The sequence below is a fragment of the Haliotis asinina genome, chromosome 9, assembly GCF_037392515.1.
Source record: "Haliotis asinina isolate JCU_RB_2024 chromosome 9, JCU_Hal_asi_v2, whole genome shotgun sequence".
NCBI classification, from domain to species: domain Eukaryota; kingdom Metazoa; phylum Mollusca; class Gastropoda; order Lepetellida; family Haliotidae; genus Haliotis; species Haliotis asinina.
In genome coordinates, this window is record NC_090288.1 from 689300 (window position 1) to 712265 (window position 22966).

At 36.6% G+C, this 22966-nt stretch overlaps 1 protein-coding gene across 1 annotated transcript in view; it reads right to left on the reverse strand.

Annotated features, from left to right (window-relative positions):
* The window catches only part of LOC137296675 (protein rolling stone-like), an 83205-nt gene that overhangs the window by 5651 nt on the left and 54588 nt on the right, over nucleotides 1-22966 (reverse strand). The window lies entirely within an intron of this gene.

Consider the following 22966-nt stretch of genomic DNA (forward strand, 5'->3'; position numbering starts at 1 on the left):
ACAATTGATGTATGTAAGGCACCTGAACGCGATTATATTACAGTTGATGTATGTAAAGCACCTGAACGCGATTATATTACAATTGATGTATGTAAGGCACCTGAGAGCGATTATATTACAGTTGATGTATGTAAGGCACCTGAACGCGATTATATTACAATTGATGTATGTAAGGCACCTGAGAGCGATTATATTACAGTTGATGTATGTAAGGCACCTGAACGCGATTATATTACAATTGATGTATGTAAGGCACCTGAGAGCGATTATATTACAGTTGATGTATGTAAGGCACCTGAACGTGATTATATTACAGTTGGTATATGTAAGGCACCTGGACGTGATTATATTACAATTGATGTATGTAAGGCACCTGAGAGCGATTATATTACAATTGATGTATGTAAAGCACCTGAACGCGATTATATTACAATTGATGTATGTAAGGCACCTGAGAGCGATTATATTACAGTTGATGTATGTAAGGCACCTGAGAGCGATTATATTACAGTTGATGTATGTAAGGCACCTGAACGTGATTATATTACAGTTGATGTATGTAAGGCACCTGAACGTGATTATATTACAATTGATGTATGTAAGGCACCTGAGAGCGATTATATTACAGTTGATGTATGTAAGGCACCTGAGAGCGATTATATTACAGTTGATGCATGTAAGGCACCTGAAGGTGATTATATTACAATTGATGTATGTAAGGCACCTGAGAGCGATTATATTACAGTTGATGTATGTAAGGCACCTGAAAGTGATTATATTACAATTGATGTATGTAAGGCACCTGAGAGCGATTATATTACAATTGATGTATGTAAGGCACGTGAACGCGATTATATTACAATTGATGTATGTAAGGCACCTGAGAGCGATTATATTACAATTGATGTATGTAAGGCACCTGAGAGCGATTATATTACAGTTGATGTATGTAAGGCACCTGAGAGCGATTATATTACAATTGATGTATGTAAGGCACCTGAGAGCGATTATATTACAATTGATGTATGTAAGGCACCTGAGAGCGATTATATTACAGTTGATGTATGTAAGGCACCTGAGAGCGATTATATTACAATTGATGTATGTAAGGCACCTGAACGTGATTATATTACAATTGATGTATGTAAGGCACCTGAGAGCGATTATATTACAGTTGATGTATGTAAGACACCTGAACGTGATTATATTACAATTGATGTATGTAAGGCACCTGAGAGCGATTATATTACAATTGATGTATGTAAGGCACCTGAGAGCGATTATATTACAATTGATGTATGTAAGGCACCTGAGAGCGATTATATTACAATTGATGTATGTAAGGCACCTGAGAGCGATTATATTACAATTGATGTATGTAAGGCACCTGAGAGCGATTATATTACAGTTGATGTATGTAAGGCACCTGAGAGCGATTATATTACAATTGATGTATGTAAGGCACCTGAGAGCGATTATATTACAATTGATGTATGTAAGGCACTTGAGAGCGATTATATTACAATTGATGTATGTAAGGCACCTGAGAGCGATTATATTACAATTGATGTATGTAAGGCACCTGAGAGCGATTATATTACAGTTGATGTATGTAAGGCACCTGAGAGCGATTATATTACAGTTGATGTATGTAAGGCACCTGAACGTGATTATATTACAAATGATGTATGTAAGGCACCTGGACGTGATTATATTACAATTGATGTATGTAAGGCACCTGGACGTGATTATATTACAATTGATGTATGTAAGGCACCTGAGAGCGATTATATTACAGTTGATGTATGTAAGGCACCTGAACGCGATTATATTACAATTGATGTATGTAAGGCACCTGAGAGCGATTATATTACAGTTGATGTATGTAAGGCACCTGAGAGCGATTATATTACAATTGATGTATGTAAGGCACCTGAGAGCGATTATATTACAGTTGATGTATGTAAGGCACCTGAGAGCGATTATATTACAGTTGATGTATGTAAGGCACCTGAACGTGATTATATTACAGTTGATGTATGTAAGGCACCTGAGAGCGATTATATTACAGTTGATGTATGTAAGGCACCTGAGAGCGATTATATTACAGTTGATGTATGTAAGGCACCTGAGAGCGATTATATTACAGTTGATGTATGTAAGGCACCTGAGAGCGATTATATTACAGTTGATGTATGTAAGGCACCTGAGAGCGATTATATTACAGTTGATGTATGTAAGGCACCTTAACGTGATTATATTACAGTTGATGTATGTAAGGCACCTGAACGTGATTATATTACAATTGATGTATGTAAGGCACCTGAGAGCGATTATATTACAGTTGATGTATGTAAGGCACCTGAGAGCGATTATATTACAATTGATGTATGTAAGGCACCTGAGAGCGATTATATTACAATTGATGTATGTAAGGCACCTGAGAGCGATTATATTACAATTGATGTATGTAAGGCACCTGAGAGCGATTATATTACAGTTGATGTATGTAAGGCACTTGAGAGCGATTATATTACAATTGATGTATGTAAGGCACCTGAGAGCGATTATATTACAGTTGATGTATGTAAGGCACCTGAACGCGATTATATTACAATTGATGTATGTAAAGCACCTGAGAGCGATTATATTACAATTGATGTATGTAAGGCACCTGAGAGCGATTATATTACAATTGATGTATGTAAGGCACCTGAGAGCGATTATATTACAATTGATGTGTGTAAGGCACCTGAGAGCGATTATATTACAGTTGATGTATGTAAGGCACCTGAGAGCGATTATATTACAGTTGATGTATGTAAGGCACCTGAACGTGATTATATTACAAATGATGTATGTAAGGCACCTGGACGAGATTATATTACAATTGATGTATGTAAGGCACCTGGACGTGATTATATTACAATTGATGTATGTAAGGCACCTGAACGCGATTATATTACAATTGATGTATGTAAGGCACCTGAGAGCGATTATATTACAGTTGATGTATGTAAGGCACCTGAGAGCGATTATATTACAATTGATGTATGTAAGGCACCTGAGAGCGATTATATTACAGTTGATGTATGTAAGGCACCTGAGAGCGATTATATTACAATTGATGTATGTAAGGCACCTGAGAGCGATCATATTACAATTGATGTATGTAAGGCACTTGAGAGCGATTATATTACATTTGATGTATGTAAGGCACCTGAGAGCGATTATATTACAATTGATGTATGTAAGGCACCTGAGAGCGATTATATTACAGTTGATGTATGTAAGGCACCTGAGAGCGATTATATTACAGTTGATGTATGTAAGGCACCTGAACGTGATTATATTACAATTGATGTATGTAAGGCACCTGGACGTAATTATATTACAATTGATGTATGTAAGGCACCTGGACGTGATTATATTACAATTGATGTATGTAAGGCACCTGAGAGCGATTATATTACAGTTGATGTATGTAAGGCACCTGAACGCGATTATATTACAATTGATGTATGTAAGGCACCTGAGAGCGATTATATTACAGTTGATGTATGTAAGGCACCTGAGAGCGATTATATTACAATTGATGTATGTAAGGCACCTGAGAGCGATTATATTACAGTTGATGTATGTAAGGCACCTGAGAGCGATTATATTACAGTTGATGTATGTAAGGCACCTGAACGTGATTATATTACAGTTGATGTATGTAAGGCACCTGAGAGCGATTATATTACAGTTGATGTATGTAAGGCACCTGAGAGCGATTATATTACAGTTGATGTATGTAAGGCACCTGAGAGCGATTATATTACAGTTGATGTATGTAAGGCACCTGAGAGCGATTATATTACAGTTGATGTATGTAAGGCACCTGAGAGCGATTATATTACAGTTGATGTATGTAAGGCACCTTAACGTGATTATATTACAGTTGATGTATGTAAGGCACCTGAACGTGATTATATTACAATTGATGTATGTAAGGCACCTGAGAGGGATTATATTACAGTTGATGTATGTAAGGCACCTGAACGTGATTATATTACAATTGATGTATGTAAGGCACCTGAGAGCGATTATATTACAATTGATGTATGTAAGGCACCTGAGAGCGATTATATTACAATTGATGTATGTAAGGCACCTGAGAGCGATTATATTACAGTTGATGTATGTAAGGCACTTGAGAGCGATTATATTACAATTGATGTATGTAAGGCACCTGAGAGCGATTATATTACAGTTGATGTATGTAAGGCACCTGAACGCGATTATATTACAATTGATGTATGTAAAGCACCTGAGAGCGATTATATTACAATTGATGTATGTAAGGCACCTGAGAGCGATTATATTACAATTGATGTATGTAAGGCACCTGAGAGCGATTATATTACAATTGATGTGTGTAAGGCACCTGAGAGCGATTATATTACAGTTGATGTATGTAAGGCACCTGAGAGCGATTATATTACAGTTGATGTATGTAAGGCACCTGAACGTGATTATATTACAAATGATGTATGTAAGGCACCTGGACGAGATTATATTACAATTGATGTATGTAAGGCACCTGGACGTGATTATATTACAATTGATGTATGTAAGGCACCTGAACGCGATTATATTACAATTGATGTATGTAAGGCACCTGAGAGCGATTATATTACAGTTGATGTATGTAAGGCACCTGAGAGCGATTATATTACAATTGATGTATGTAAGGCACCTGAGAGCGATTATATTACAGTTGATGTATGTAAGGCACCTGAGAGCGATTATATTACAGTTGATGTATGTAAGGCACCTGAACGGGATTATATTACAGTTGATGTATGTAAGGCACCTGAGAGCGATTATATTACAGTTGATGTATGTAAGGCACCTGAGAGCGATTATATTACAGTTGATGTATGTAAGGCACCTGAGAGCGATTATATTACAGTTGATGTATGTAAGGCACCTGAGAGCGATTATATTACAGTTGATGTATGTAAGGCACCTGAGAGCGATTATATTACAGTTGATGTATGTAAGGCACCTGAACGTGATTATATTACAGTTGATGTATGTAAGGCACCTGAGAGCGATTATATTACAGTTGATGTATGTAAGGCACCTGAGAGCGATTATATTACAGTTGATGTATGTAAAGCACCTGAACGTGATTATATTACAATTGATGTATGTAAGGCACCTGAGAGCGATTATATTACAATTGATGTATGTAAGGCACCTGAACGCGATTATATTACAATTTATGTATGTAAGGCACCTGAGAGCGATTATATTACAGTTGATGTATGTAAGGCACCTGAGAGCGATTATATTACAATTGATGTATGTAAGGCACCTGAACGCGATTGTATTACAATTGATGTATGTAAGGCACCTGAACGCGATTATATTACAATTGATGTATGTAAGGCACCTGAGAGCGATTATATTACAATTGATGTATGTAAGGCACCTGAGAGCGATTATATTACAATTGATGTATGTAAGGCACCTGAGAGCGATTATATTACAATTGATGTATGTAAGGCACCTGAGAGCGATTATAATACAGTTGATGTATGTAAGGCACCTGAGAGCGATTATATTACAGTTGATGTATGTAAGGCACCTGAGAGCGATTATATTACAGTTGATGTATGTAAGGCACCTGAGAGCGATTATATTACAGTTGATGTATGTAAGGCACCTGAACGTGATTATATTACAGTTGATGTATGTAAGGCACCTGAGAGCGATTATATTACAGTTGATGTATGTAAGGCACCTGAGAGCGATTATATTACAGTTGATGTATGTAAGGCACATGAGAGCGATTATATTACAATTGATGTATGTAAGGCACCTGAGAGCGATTATATTACAGTTGATGTATGTAAGGCACCTGAGAGCGATTATATTACAGTTGATGTATGTAAGGCACCTGAGAGCGATTATATTACAGTTGATGTATGTAAGGCACCTGAGAGCGACTATATTACAGTTGATGTATGTAAGGCACCTGAGAGCGATTATATTGCAGTTGATGTATGTAAGGCACCTGAGAGCGATTATATTACAGTTGATGTATGTAAAGCACCTGAACGTGATTATATTACAATTGATGTATGTAAGGCACCTGAGAGCGATTATATTACAGTTGATGTATGTAAGGCACCTGAGAGCGATTATATTACAGTTGATGTATGTAAGGAACCTGAACGCGATTATATTACAATTGATGTATGTAAGGCACCTGAACGCGATTATATTACAATTGATGTATGTAAGGCACCTGAGAGCGATTATATTACAGTTGATGTATGTAAGGCACCTGAACGTGATTATATTACAGTTGATGTATGTAAGGCACCTGGACGTGATTATATTACAATTGATGTATGTAAGGCACCTATACGTGATTATATTACAATTGATCTATGTAAGGCACCTGAGAGCGATTATATTACAGTTGATGTATGTAAAGCACCTGAACGCGATTATATTACAATTGATGTATGTAAGGCACCTGAGAGCGATTATATTACAGTTGATGTATGTAAGGCACCTGAGAGCGATTATATTACAGTTGATGTATGTAAGGCACCTGAGAGCGATTATATTACAGTTGATGTATGTAAGGCACCTGAACGTGATTATATTACAATTGATGTATGTAAGGCACCTGAGAGCGATTATATTACAGTTGATGTATGTAAGGCACCTGAGAGCGATTATATTACAGTTGATGTATGTAAGGCACCTGAACGTGATTATATTACAGTTGATGTATGTAAGGCACCTGGACGTGATTATATTACAATTGATGTATGTAAGGCACCTGGACGTGATTATATTACAATTGATGTATGTAAGGCACCTGAGAGCGATTATATTACAGTTGATGTATGTAAAGCACCTGAACGCGATTATATTACAGTTGATGTATGTAAGGCACCTGAGAGCGATTATATTACAGTTGATGTATGTAAGGCACCTGAGAGCGATTATATTACAGTTGATGTATGTAAGGCACCTGAGAGCGATTATATTACAGTTGATGTATGTAAGGCACCTGAACGTGATTATATTACAGTTGATGTATGTAAGGCACCTGAGAGCGATTATATTACAATTGATGTATGTAAGGCACCTGAGAGCGATTATATTACAGTTGATGTATGTAAGGCACCTGAACGTGATTATATTACAATTGATGTATGTAAGGCACCTGAGAGCGACTATATTACAATTGATGTATGTAAGGCACCTGAGAGCGATTATATTACAATTGATGTATGTAAGGCACCTGAGAGCGATTATATTACAATTGATTTATGTAAGGCACTTGAGAGCGATTATATTACAGTTGATGTATGTAAGGCACTTGAGAGCGATTATATTACAATTAATGTATGTAAGGCACCTGAGAGCGATTATATTACAATTGATGTATGTAAGGCACCTGAGAGCGATTATATTACAGTTGATGTATGTAAGGCACCTGAGAGCGATTATATTACAATTGATGTATGTAAGGCACCTGAACGTGATTATATTACAATTGATGTATGTAAGGCACCTGAGAGCGATTATATTACAGTTGATGTATGTAAGGCACCTGAACGTGATTATATTACAATTGATGTATGTAAGGCACCTGAACGTGATTATATTACAGTTGATGTATGTAAGGCACCTGAGAGCGATTATATTACAGTTGATGTATGTAAGGCACCTGAGAGCGATTATATTACAGTTGATGTATGTAAGGCACCTGAGAGCGATTATATTACAGTTGATGTATGTAAGGCACTTGAGAGCGACTATATTACAGTTGATGTATGTAAGGCACCTGAACGTGATTATATTACAGTTGATGTATGTAAGGCACCTGAGAGCGATTATATTACAGTTGATGTATGTAAGGCACCTGAGAGCGATTATATTACAGTTGATGTATGTAAAGCACCTGAACGTGATTATATTACAATTGATGTATGTAAGGCACCTGAGAGCGATTATATTACAATTGATGTATGTAAGGCATCTGAACGCGACTATATTACAAATGATGCATGTAAGGCACCTGGACGTGATTATATTACAAATGATGTATGTAAGGCACCTGGACGTGATTATATTACAATTGATGTATGTAAGGCACCTGAACGCGATTATATTACAAATGATGCATGTAAGGCACCTGGACGTGATTATATTACAATTGATGTATGTAAAGCACTTGAACGTGATTATATTACAATTGATGTATGTAAGGCACCTGAACGTGATTATATTACAGTTGATGTATGTAAGGCACCTGAGAGCGATTATATTACAGTTGATGTATGTAAGGCACCTGAGAGCGATTATATTACAGTTGATGTATGTAAAGCACCTGAACGTGATTATATTACAATTGATGTATGTAAGGCACCCGAGAGCGATTATATTACAGTTGATGTATGTAAGGCACCTGAGAGCGATTATATTACAATTGATGTATGTAAGGCACCTGAGAGCGATTATATTACAGTTGATGTATGTAAGGCACCTGAGAGCGATTATATTACAATTGATGTATGTAAGGCACCTGAGAGCGATTATATTACAATTCATGTATGTAAGGCACCTGAGAGCGATTATATTACAATTGATGTATGTAAGGCACCTGAGAGCGATTATATTAGAATTGATGTATGTAAGGCACTTGAGAGCGATTATATTACAATTGATGTATGTAAGGCACCTGAGAGCGATTATATTACAATTGATGTATGTAAGGCACCTGAGAGCGATTATATTACAGTTGATGTATGTAAGGCACCTGAGAGCGATTATATTACAGTTGATGTATGTAAGGCACCTGAACGTAATTATATTACAAATGATGCATGTAAGGCACCTGGACGTTATTATATTACAATTGATGTATGTAATTCACCTGGACGTGATTATATTACAATTGATGTATGTAAGGCACCTGAACGCGATTATATTACAATTGATGTATGTAAGGCACCTGAACGCGATTATATTACAATTGATGTATGTAAGGCACCTGAGAGCGATTATATTACAGTTGATGTATGTAAGGCACCTGAGAGCGATTATATTACAGTTGATGTATGTAAGGCACCTGAGAGCGATTATATTAGAATTGATGTATGTAAGGCACTTGAGAGCGATTATATTACAATTGATGTATGTAAGGCACCTGAGAGCGATTATATTACAATTGATGTATGTAAGGCACCTGAGAGCGATTATATTACAGTTGATGTATGTAAGGCACCTGAGAGCGATTATATTACAGTTGATGTATGTAAGGCACCTGAACGTAATTATATTACAAATGATGCATGTAAGGCACCTGGACGTTATTATATTACAATTGATGTATGTAATTCACCTGGACGTGATTATATTACAATTGATGTATGTAAGGCACCTGAACGCGATTATATTACAATTGATGTATGTAAGGCACCTGAACGCGATTATATTACAATTGATGTATGTAAGGCACCTGAGAGCGATTATATTACAGTTGATGTATGTAAGGCACCTGAGAGCGATTATATTACAGTTGATGTATGTAAGGCACCTGAGAGCGATTATATTATAGTTGATGTATGTAAGGCACCTGAGAGCGATTATATTACAGTTGATGTATGTAAGGCACCTGAGAGCGATTATATTACAGTTGATGTATGTAAGGCACTTGAGAGCGATTATATTACAGTTGATGTATGTAAGGCACCTGAACGTGATTATATTACAATTGATGTATCTATTTCACCTGAACGTGATTATATTACAGTTGATGTATGTAAGGCACCTGAGAGCGATTATATTACAGTTGATGTATGTAAGGCACCTGAGAGCGATTGTATTACAGTTGATGTATGTAAAGCACCTGAACGTGATTATATTACAATTGATGTATCTATTTCACCTGAACGTGATTATATTACAATTGATGTATCTATTTCACCTGAACGTGATTATATTACAGTTGATGTTTGTAAGGCACCTGAGAGCGATTATATTACAGTTGATGTATGTAAGGCACCTGAGAGCGATTGTATTACAGTTGATGTATGTAAAGCACCTGAACGTGATTATATTACAATTGATGTATCTATTTCACCTGAACGTGATTATATTACAGTTGATGTATGTAAGGCACCTGAGAGCGATTATATTACAGTTGATGTATGTAAGGCACCTGAGAGCGATTATATTACAGTTGATGTATGTAAAGCACCTGAACGTGATTATATTACAATTGATGTATGTAAGGCACCTGAGAGCGATTATATTACAGTTGATGTATGTAAGGCACCTGAGAGCGATTATATTACAATTGATGTATGTAAGGCACCTGAGAGCGATTATATTACAGTTGATGTATGTAAGGCACCTGAGAGCGATTATATTACAATTGATGTATGTAAGGCACCTGAGAGCGATTATATTACAATTCATGTATGTAAGGCACCTGAGAGCGATTATATTACAATTGATGTATGTAAGGCACCTGAGAGCGATTATATTAGAATTGATGTATGTAAGGCACTTGAGAGCGATTATATTACAATTGATGTATGTAAGGCACCTGAGAGCGATTATATTACAATTGATGTATGTAAGGCACCTGAGAGCGATTATATTACAATTGATGTATGTAAGGCACCTGGACGTGATTATATTACAATTGATGTATGTAAGGCACCTGAACGCGATTATATTACAGTTGATGTATGTAAGGCACCTGAACGCGATTATATTACAATTGATGCATGTAAGGCACCTGAGAGCGATTATATTACAGTTGATGTATGTAAGGCACCTGAGAGCGATTATATTACAGTTGATGTATGTAAGGCACCTGAGAGCGATTATATTAGAAATGATGTATGTAAGGCACCTGAGAGCGATTATATTACAATTGATGTATGTAAGGCACCTGAGAGCGATTATATTACAATTGATGTATGTAAGGCACCTGAGAGCGATTATATTACAGTTGATGTATGTAAGGCACCTGAGAGCGATTATATTACAGTTGATGTATGTAAGGCACCTGAACGTAATTATATTACAGTTGATGCATGTAAGGCACCTGGACGTTATTATATTACAATTGATGTATGTAATTCACCTGGACGTGATTATATTACAATTGATGTATGTAAGGCACCTGAACGCGATTATATTACAGTTGATGTATGTAAGGCACCTGAACGCGATTATATTACAATTGATGCATGTAAGGCACCTGAGAGCGATTATATTACAGTTGATGTATGTAAGGCACCTGAGAGCGATTATATTACAGTTGATGTATGTAAGGCACCTGAGAGCGATTATATTAGAATTGATGTATGTAAGGCACCTGAGAGCGATTATATTACAATTGATGTATGTAAGGCACCTGAGAGCGATTATATTACAATTGATGTATGTAAGGCACCTGAGAGCGATTATATTACAGTTGATGTATGTAAGGCACCTGAGAGCGATTATATTACAGTTGATGTATGTAAGGCACCTGAACGTAATTATATTACAAATGATGCATGTAAGGCACCTGGACGTTATTATATTACAATTGATGTATGTAATTCACCTGGACGTGATTATATTACAATTGATGTATGTAAGGCACCTGAGAGCGATTATATTACAATTGATGTATGTAAGGCACCTGAACGCGATTATATTACAATTGATGTATGTAAGGCACCTGAGAGCGATTATATTACAGTTGATGTATGTAAGGCACCTGAGAGCGATTATATTACAGTTGATGTATGTAAGGCACCTGAGAGCGATTATATTACAGTTGATGTATGTAAGGCACCTGAGAGCGATTATATTACAGTTGATGTATGTAAGGCACCTGAGAGCGATTATATTACAGTTGATGTATGTAAGGCACTTGAGAGCGATTATATTACAGTTGATGTATGTAAGGCACCTGAACGTGATTATATTACAGTTGATGTTTGTAAGGCACCTGAGAGCGATTATATTACAGTTGATGTATGTAAGGCACCTGAGAGCGATTGTATTACAGTTGATGTATGTAAAGCACCTGAACGTGATTATATTACAATTGATGTATGTAAGGCACCTGAGAGCGATTATATTACAATTGATGTATGTAAGGCACCTGAACGCGATTATATTACAATTGATGTATGTAAGGCACCTGAGAGCGATTATATTACAGTTGATGTATGTAAGGCACCTGAGAGCGATTATATTACAATTGATGTATGTAAGGCACCTGAACGCGATTGTATTACAGTTGATGTATGTAAGGCACCTGAGAGCGATTATATTACAATTGATGTATGTAAGGCACCTGAACGCGATTATATTACAATTGATGTATGTAAGGCACCTGAGAGCGATTATATTACAATTGATGCATGTAAGGCACCTGAGAGCGATTATATTACAATTGATGTATGTAAGGCACCTGAACGCGATTATATTACAATTGATGTATGTAAGGCACCTGAGAGCGATTATATTACAATTGATGTATGTAAGGCACCTGAGAGCGATTATATTACAATTGATGTATGTAAGGCACCTGAACGCGATTATATTACAATTGATGTATGTAAGGCACCTGAGAGCGATTATATTACAGTTGATGTATGTAAGGCACCTGAGAGTGATTATATTACAGTTGATGTATGTAAGGCACCTGAGAGCGATTATATTACAGTTGATGTATGTAAGGCACCTGAGAGCGATTATATTACAGTTGATGTATGTAAGGCACCTGAGAGCGATTATATTGCAAATGATGTATGTAAGGCACCTGAGAGCGATTATATTACAGTTGATGTATGTAAAGCACCTGAACGTGATTATATTACAGTTGATGTATGTAAGGCACCTGAGAGCGATTATATTACAGTTGATGTATGTAAGGCACCTGAACGTGATTATATTACAGTTGATGTATGTAAGGCACCTGAGAGCGATTATATTACAGTTGATGTATGTAAGGCACCTGAGAGCGATTATATTACAGTTGATGTATGTAAGGCACCTGAGAGCGATTATATTACAGTTGATGTATGTAAGGCACCTGAGAGCGATTATATTACAGTTGATGTATGTAAGGCACTTGAGAGCGATTATATTACAGTTGATGTATGTAAGGCACCTGAACGTGATTATATTACAGTTGATGTATGTAAGGCACCTGAGAGCGATTATATTACAGTTGATGTATGTAAGGCACCTGAGAGCGATTATATTACAGTTGATGTATGTAAAGCACCTGAACGTGATTATATTACAATTGATGTATGTAAGGCACCTGAGAGCGATTATATTACAATTGATGTATGTAAGGCACCTGAACGCGATTATATTACAATTGATGTATGTAAGGCACCTGAGAGCGATTATATTACAATTGATGTATGTAAGGCACCTGAGAGCGATTATATTACAATTGATGTATGTAAGGCACCTGAACGCGATTATATTACAATTGATGTATGTAAGGCACCTGAGAGCGATTATATTACAATTGATGTATGTAAGGCACCTGAGAGCGATTATATTACAATTGATGTATGTAAGGCACCTGAACGCGATTATATTACAATTGATGTATGTAAGGCACCTGAGAGCGATTATATTACAGTTGATGTGTGTAAGGCACCTGAGAGCGATTATATTACAGTTGATGTATGTAAGGCACCTGAGAGCGATTATATTACAGTTGATGTATGTAAGGCACCTGAGAGCGATTATATTACAGTTGATGTATGCAAGGCACCTGAGAGCGATTATATTACAGTTGATGTATGTAAGGCACCTGAGAGCGATTATATTACAGTTGATGTATGTAAGGCACCTGAGAGCGATTATATTACAGTTGATGTATGTAAGGCACCTGAGAGCGATTATATTGCAAATGATGTATGTAAGGCACCTGAGAGCGATTATATTACAGTTGATGTATGTAAAGCACCTGAACGTGATTATATTACAGTTGATGTATGTAAGGCACCTGAGAGCGATTATATTACAGTTGATGTATGTAAGGCACCTGAACGTGATTATATTACAGTTGATGTATGTAAGGCACCTGAGAGCGATTATATTACAGTTGATGTATGTAAGGCACCTGAGAGCGATTATATTACAGTTGATGTATGTAAGGCACCTGAGAGCGATTATATTACAGTTGATGTATGTAAGGCACCTGAGAGCGATTATATTACAGTTGATGTATGTAAGGCACCTGAGAGCGATTATATTACAGTTGATGTATGTAAGGCACTTGAGAGCGACTATATTACAGTTGATGTATGTAAGGCACCTGAACGTGATTATATTACAGTTGATGTATGTAAGGCACCTGAGAACGATTATATTACAGTTGATGTATGTAAGGCACCTGAGAGCGATTATATTACAGTTGATGTATGTAAAGCACCTGAACGTGATTATATTACAATTGATGTATGTAAGGCACCTGAGAGCGATTATATTACAATTGATGTATGTAAGGCACCTGAGCGCGACTATATTACAAATGATGCATGTAAGGCACCTGGACGTGATTATATTACAAATGATGTATGTAAGGCACCTGGACGTGATTATATTACAATTGATGTATGTAAGGCACCTGAACGCGATTATATTACAAATGATGCATGTAAGGCACCTGGACGTGATTATATTACAATTGATGTATGTAAAGCACCTGAACGTGATTATATTACAATTGATGTATGTAAGGCACCTGAACGTGATTATATTACAGTTGATGTATGTAAGGCACCTGAGAGCGATTATATTACAGTTGATGTATGTAAGGCACCTGAGAGCGATTATATTACAGTTGATGTATGTAAAGCACCTGAACGTGATTATATTACAATTGATGTATGTAAGGCACCTGAGAGCGATTATATTACAGTTGATGTATGTAAGGCACCTGAGAGCGATTATATTACAATTGATGTATGTAAGGCACCTGAGAGCGATTATATTACAGTTGATGTATGTAAGGCACCTGAGAGCGATTATATTACAATTGATGTATGTAAGGCACCTGAGAGCGATTATATTACAATTCATGTATGTAAGGCACCTGAGAGCGATTATATTACAATTGATGTATGTAAGGCACCTGGGAGCGATTATATTAGAATTGATGTATGTAAGGCACTTGAGAGCGATTATATTACAATTGATGTATGTAAGGCACCTGAGAGCGATTATATTACAGTTGATGTATGTAAGGCACCTGAGAGCGATTATATTACAGTTGATGTATGTAAGGCACCTGAACGTAATTATATTACAAATGATGCATGTAAGGCACCTGGACGTTATTATATTACAATTGATGTATGTAATTCACCTGGACGTGATTATATTACAATTGATGTATGTAAGGCACCTGAACGCGATTATATTACAATTGATGTATGTAAGGCACCTGAACGCGATTATATTACAATTGATGTATGTAAGGCACCTGAGAGCGATTATATTACAGTTGATGTATGTAAGGCACCTGAGAGCGATTATATTACAGTTGATGTATGTAAGGCACCTGAGAGCGATTATGTTACAGTTGATGTATGTAAGGCACCTGAGAGCGATTATATTACAGTTGATGTATGTAAGGCACCTGAGAGCGATTATATTACAGTTGATGTATGTAAGGCACTTGAGAGCGATTATATTACAGTTGATGTATGTAAGGCACCTGAACGTGATTATATTACAGTTGATGTTTGTAAGGCACCTGAGAGCGATTATATTACAGTTGATGTATGTAAGGCACCTGAGAGCGATTGTATTACAGTTGATGTATGTAAAGCACCTGAACGTGATTATATTACAATTGATGTATGTAAGGCACCTGAGAGCGATTTTATTACAATTGATGTATGTAAGGCACCTGAACGCGATTATATTACAATTGATGTATGTAAGGCACCTGAGAGCGATTATATTACAGTTGATGTATGTAAGGCACCTGAGAGCGATTATATTACAATTGATGTATGTAAGGCACCTGAACGCGATTATATTACAGTTGATGTATGTAAGGCACCTGAGAGCGATTATATTACAATTGATGTATGTAAGGCACCTGAACGCGATTATATTACAATTGATGTATGTAAGGCACCTGAGAGCGATTATATTACAATTGATGCATGTAAGGCACCTGAGAGCGATTATATTACAATTGATGTATGTAAGGCACCTGAACGCGATTATATTACAATTGATGTATGTAAGGCACCTGAGAGCGATTATATTACAATTGATGTATGTAAGGCACCTGAGAGCGATTATATTACAATTGATGTATGTAAGGCACCTGAACGCGATTATATTACAATTGATGTATGTAAGGCACCTGAGAGCGATTATATTACAGTTGATGTATGTAAGGCACCTGAGAGCGATTATATTACAGTTGATGTATGTAAGGCACCTGAGAGCGATTATATTACAGTTGATGTATGTAAGGCACCTGAGAGCGATTATATTACAGTTGATGTATGCAAGGCACCTGAGAGCGATTATATTACAGTTGATGTATGTAAGGCACCTGAGAGCGATTATATTACAGTTGATGTATGTAAGGCACCTGAGAGCGATTATATTACAGTTGATGTATGTAAGGCACCTGAGAGCGATTATATTGCAAATGATGTATGTAAGGCACCTGAGAGCGATTATATTACAGTTGATGTATGTAAAGCACCTGAACGTGATTATATTACAGTTGATGTATGTAAGGCACCTGAGAGCGATTATATTACAGTTGATGTATGTAAGGCACCTGAACGTGATTATATTACAGTTGATGTATGTAAGGCACCTGAGAGCGATTATATTACAGTTGATGTATGTAAGGCACCTGAGAGCGATTATATTACAGTTGATGTATGCAAGGCACCTGAGAGCGATTATATTACAGTTGATGTATGTAAGGCACCTGAGAGCGATTATATTACAGTTGATGTATGTAAGGCACTTGAGAGCGATTATATTACAGTTGATGTATGTAAGGCACCTGAACGTGATTATATTACAGTTGATGTATGTAAGGCACCTGAGAGCGATTATATTACAGTTGATGTATGTAAGGCACCTGAGAGCGATTATATTACAGTTGATGTATGTAAAGCACCTGAACGTGATTATATTACAATTGATGTATGTAAGGCACCTGAGAGCGATTATATTACAATTGATGTATGTAAGGCACCTGAACGCGATTATATTACAATTGATGTATGTAAGGCACCTGAGAGCGATTATATTACAATTGATGTATGTAAGGCACCTGAGAGCGATTATATTACAATTGATGTATGTAAGGCACCTGAACGCGATTATATTACAATTGATGTATGTAAGGCACCTGAACGCGATTATATTACAATTGATGTATGTAAGGCACCTGAGAGCGATTATATTACAATTGATGTATGTAAGGCACCTGAACGCGATTATATTACAATTGATGTATGTAAGGCACCTGAGAGCGATTATATTACAGTTGATGTATGTAAGGCACCTGAGAGCGATTATATTACAGTTGATGTATGTAAGGCACCTGAGAGCGATTATATTACAGTTGATGTATGTAAGGCACCTGAGAGCGATTATATTACAGTTGATGTATGCAAGGCACCTGAGAGCGATTATATTACAGTTGATGTATGTAAGGCACCTGAGAGCGATTATATTACAGTTGATGTATGTAAGGCACCTGAGAGCGATTATATTACAGTTGATGTATGTAAGGCACCTGAGAGCGATTATATTGCAAATGATGTATGTAAGGCACCTGAGAGCGATTATATTACAGTTGATGTATGTAAAGCACCTGAACGTGATTATATTACAGTTGATGTATGTAAGGCACCTGAGAGCGATTATATTACAGTTGATGTATGTAAGGCACCTGAACGTGATTATATTACAGTTGATGTATGTAAAGCACCTGAGAGCGATTATATTACAGTTGATGTATGTAAGGCACCTGAGAGCGATTATATTACAGTTGATGTATGTAAGGCACCTGAGAGCGATTATATTACAGTTGATGTATGTAAGGCAGCTGAGAGCGATTATATTACAGTTGATGTATGTAAGGCACCTGAGAGCGATTATATTACAGTTGATGTATGTAAGGCACTTGAGAGCGACTATATTACAGTTGATGTATGTAAGGCACCTGAACGTGATTATATTACAGTTGATGTATGTAAGGCACCTGAGAGCGATTATATTACAGTTGATGTATGTAAGGCACCTGAGAGCGATTATATTACAGTTGATGTATGTAAAGCACCTGAACGTGATTATATTACAATTGATGTATGTAAGGCACCTGAGAGCGATTATATTACAATTGATGTATGTAAGGCACCTGAACGCGACTATCTTACAAATGATGCATGTAAGGCACCTGGACGTGATTATATTACAAATGATGTATGTAAGGCACCTGGACGTGATTATATTACAATTGATGTATGTAAGGCACCTGAACGCGATTATATTACAAATGATGGATGTAAGGCACCTGGACGTGATTATATTACAATTGATGTATGTAAAGCACCTGAACGTGATTATATTACAATTGATGTATGTAAGGCACCTGAACGTGATTATATTACAGTTGATGTATGTAAGGCACCTGAGAGCGATTATATTACAGTTGATGTATGTAAGGCACCTGAGAGCGATTATATTACAGTTGATGTATGTAAAGCACCTGAACGTGATTATATTACAATTGATGTATGTAAGGCACCTGAGAGCGATTATATTACAGTTGATGTATGTAAGGCACCTGAGAGCGATTATATTACAATTGATGTATGTAAGGCACCTGAGAGCGATTATATTACAGTTGATGTATGTAAGGCACCTGAGAGCGATTATATTACAATTGATGTATGTAAGGCACCTGAGAGCGATTATATTACAATTCATGTATGTAAGGCACCTGAGAGCGATTATATTACAATTGATGTATGTAAGGCACCTGAGAGCGATTATATTAGAATTGATGTATGTAAGGCACTTGAGAGCGATTATATTACAATTGATGTATGTAAGGCACCTGAGAGCGATTATATTACAATTGATGTATGTAAGGCACCTGAGAGCGATTATATTACAGTTGATGTATGTAAGGCACCTGAGAGCGATTATATTACAGTTGATGTATGTAAGGCACCTGAACGTAATTATATTACAAATGATGCATGTAAGGCACCTGGACGTTATTATATTACAATTGATGTATGTAATTCACCTGGACGTGATTATATTACAATTGATGTATGTAAGGCACCTGAACGCGATTATATTACAATTGATGTATGTAAGGCACCTGAACGCGATTATATTACAATTGATGTATGTAAGGCACCTGAGAGCGATTATATTACAGTTGATGTATGTAAGGCACCTGAGAGCGATTATATTACAGTTGATGTATGTAAGGCACCTGAGAGCGATTATATTAGAATTGATGTATGTAAGGCACTTGAGAGCGATTATATTACAATTGATGTATGTAAGGCACCTGAGAGCGATTATATTACAATTGATGTATGTAAGGCACCTGAGAGCGATTATATTACAGTTGATGTATGTAAGGCACCTGAGAGCGATTATATTACAGTTGATGTATGTAAGGCACCTGAACGTAATTATATTACAAATGATGCATGTAAGGCACCTGGACGTTATTATATTACAATTGATGTATGTAATTCACCTGGACGTGATTATATTACAATTGATGTATGTAAGGCACCTGAACGCGATTATATTACAATTGATGTATGTAAGCCACCTGAACGCGATTATATTACAATTGATGTATGTAAGGCACCTGAGAGCGATTATATTACAGTTGATGTATGTAAGGCACCTGAGAGCGATTATATTACAGTTGATGTATGTAAGGCACCTGAGAGCGATTATATTACAGTTGATGTATGTAAGGCACCTGAGAGCGATTATATTACAGTTGATGTATGTAAGGCACCTGAGAGCGATTATATTACAGTTGATGTATGTAAGGCACTTGAGAGCGATTATATTACAGTTGATGTATGTAAGGCACCTGAACGTGATTATATTACAGTTGATGTTTGTAAGGCACCTGAGAGCGATTATATTACAGTTGATGTATGTAAGGCACCTGAGAGCGATTATATTACAATTGATGTATGTAAAGCACCTGAACGTGATTATATTACAATTGATGTATGTAAGGCACCTGAGAGCGATTATATTACAATTGATGTATGTAAGGCACCTGAACGCGATTATATTACAATTGATGTATGTAAGGCACCTGAGAGCGATTATATTACAGTTGATGTATGTAAGGCACCTGAGAGCGATTATATTACAATTGATGTATGTAAGGCACCTGAACGCGATTATATTACAGTTGATGTATGTAAGGCACCTGAGAGCGATTATATTACAATTGATGTATGTAAGGCACCTGAAAGCGATTATATTACAATTGATGTATGTAAGGCACCTGAACGCGATTATATTACAATTGATGTATGTAGGGCACCTGAGAGCGATTATATTACAGTTGATGTATGTAAGGCACCTGAACGTAATTATATTACAAATGATGCATGTAAGGCACCTGGACGTTATTATATTACAATTGATGTATGTAATTCACCTGGACGTGATTATATTACAATTGATGTATGTAAGGCACCTGAACGCGATTATATTACAATTGATGTATGTAAGGCACCTGAACGCGATTATATTACAATTGATGTATGTAAGGCACCTGAGAGCGATTATATTACAGTTGATGTATGTAAGGCACCTGAGAGCGATTATATTACAGTTGATGTATGTAAGGCACCTGAGAGCGATTATATTAGAATTGATGTATGTAAGGCACTTGAGAGCGAATATATTACAATTGATGTATGTAAGGCACCTGAGAGCGATTATATTACAATTGATGTATGTAAGGCACCTGAGAGCGATTATATTACAGTTGATGTATGTAAGGCACCTGAGAGCGATTATATTACAGTTGATGTATGTAAGGCACCTGAACGTAATTATATTACAAATGATGCATGTAAGGCACCTGGACGTTATTATATTACAATTGATGTATGTAATTCACCTGGACGTGATTATATTACAATTGATGTATGTAAGGCACCTGAACGCGATTATATTACAATTGATGTATGTAAGGCACGTGAACGCGATTATATTACAATTGATGTATGTAAGGCACCTGAGAGCGATTATATTACAGTTGATGTATGTAAGCCACCTGAGAGCGATTATATTACAGTTGATGTATGTAAGCCACCTGAGAGCGATTATATTACAGTTGATGTATGTAAGGCACCTGAGAGCGATTATATTACAGTTGATGTATGTAAGGCACCTGAGAGCGATTATATTACAGTTGATGTATGTAAGGCACCTGAGAGCGATTATATTACAGTTGATGTATGTAAGGCACCTGAACGTGATTATATTACAGTTGATGTTTGTAAGGCACCTGAGAGCGATTATATTACAGTTGATGTATGTAAGGCACCTGAGAGCGATTGTATTACAGTTGATGTATGTAAAGCACCTGAACGTGATTATATTACAATTGATGTATGTAGGGCACCTGAGAGCGATTATATTACAATTGATGTATGTAAGGCACCTGAACGCGATTATATTACAATTGATGTATGTAAGGCACCTGAGAGCGATTATATTACAGTTGATGTATGTAAGGCACCTGAGAGCGATTATATTACAACTGATGTATGTAAGGCACCTGAACGCGATTATATTACAATTGATGTATGTAAGGCACCTGAGAGCGATTCTGTTACAATTGATGTATGTAAGGCACCTGAAAGCGATTATATTACAATTGATGTATGTAAGGCACCTGAACGCGATTATATTACAATTGATGTATGTAAGGCACCTGAGAGCGATTATATTACAGTTGATGTATGTAAGGCACCTGAGAGCGATTATATTACAGTTGATGTATGTAAGGCACCTGAGAGCGATTATATTACAGTTGATGTATGTAAGGCACCTGAGAGCGATTATATTACAGTTGATGTATGTAAGGCACCTGAGAGCGATTATATTACAATTGATGTATGTAAGGCACCTGAACGCGATTATATTACAATTGATGTATGTAAGGCACCTGAACGCGATTATATTACAATTGATGTATGTAAGGCACGTGAACGGGATTATATTACAATTGATGTATGTAAGGCACCTGAGAGCGATTATATTACAATTGATGTATGTAAGGCACCTGAGAGCGATTATATTACAATTGATGTATGTAAGGCACGTGAACGCGATTATATTACAATTGATGTATGTAAGGCACCTGAGAGCGATTATATTACAATTGATGTATGTAAGGCACCTGAGAGCGATTATATTACAGTTGATGTATGTAAGGCACCTGAGAGCGATTATATTACAGTTGATGTATGTAAGGCACCTGAGAGCGATTATATTACAATTGATGTATGTAAGGCACCTGAGAGCGATCATATTACAATTGATGTATGTAAGGCACCTGAGAGCGATTATGTTACAGTTGATGTATGTAAGGCACCTGAGAGCGATTATATTACAATTGATGTATGTAAGGCACCTGAGAGCGATTATATTACAGTTGATGTATGTAAGGCACCTGAGAGCGATTATATTACAGTTGATGTATGTAAGGCACCTGAGAGCGATTATATTACAGTTGATGTATGTAAGGCACCTGAGAGCGATTATATTACAGTTGATGTATGTAAGGCACCTGAGAGCGATTATATTACAGTTGATGTATGTAAGGCACCTGAGAGCGATT